The sequence below is a fragment of the Antrostomus carolinensis genome, unplaced genomic scaffold (assembly GCF_000700745.2).
Source record: "Antrostomus carolinensis isolate BGI_N321 unplaced genomic scaffold, ASM70074v2 scaffold27178, whole genome shotgun sequence".
In the NCBI taxonomy this organism is placed as follows: domain Eukaryota; kingdom Metazoa; phylum Chordata; class Aves; order Caprimulgiformes; family Caprimulgidae; genus Antrostomus; species Antrostomus carolinensis.
Genome location: NW_010331325.1, coordinates 6,038 through 6,382, shown reverse-complemented (window position 1 = coordinate 6,382; position 345 = coordinate 6,038).

The following is a 345-nucleotide window of genomic DNA, read 5'->3' as shown; positions in this document are numbered from 1 at the left end:
ATGCAGCCTTTTGCATTTGCCACCCCAGGGTTGTTTTTCCCAGGCTGCCTCCTGCCTGCTGCTCAAAGCCCATGACCACCAGCCCAGGCCTGTCCTCTGCTGAGGATTCACCGCTCCCTGATCCCAAAACCAGGACCCCAAAGAGCCCAGAGAGCTGGAGCAGAGGAGCCGGCGATGTGCAGCCACGGTGAGCACTCAGCCCCGGCTGGCACAGTGCCCCACGCTGGGAGGCTGCCAGCATCCCTGGGACACGGTGACTGGGATCTGGGGGTCCTGCTGCTCCCCTCTGGGGGATGGATTTGCCAGAGAAGGACCTGGGCAGAGGGAAGCATCGCTCTGTCCTGC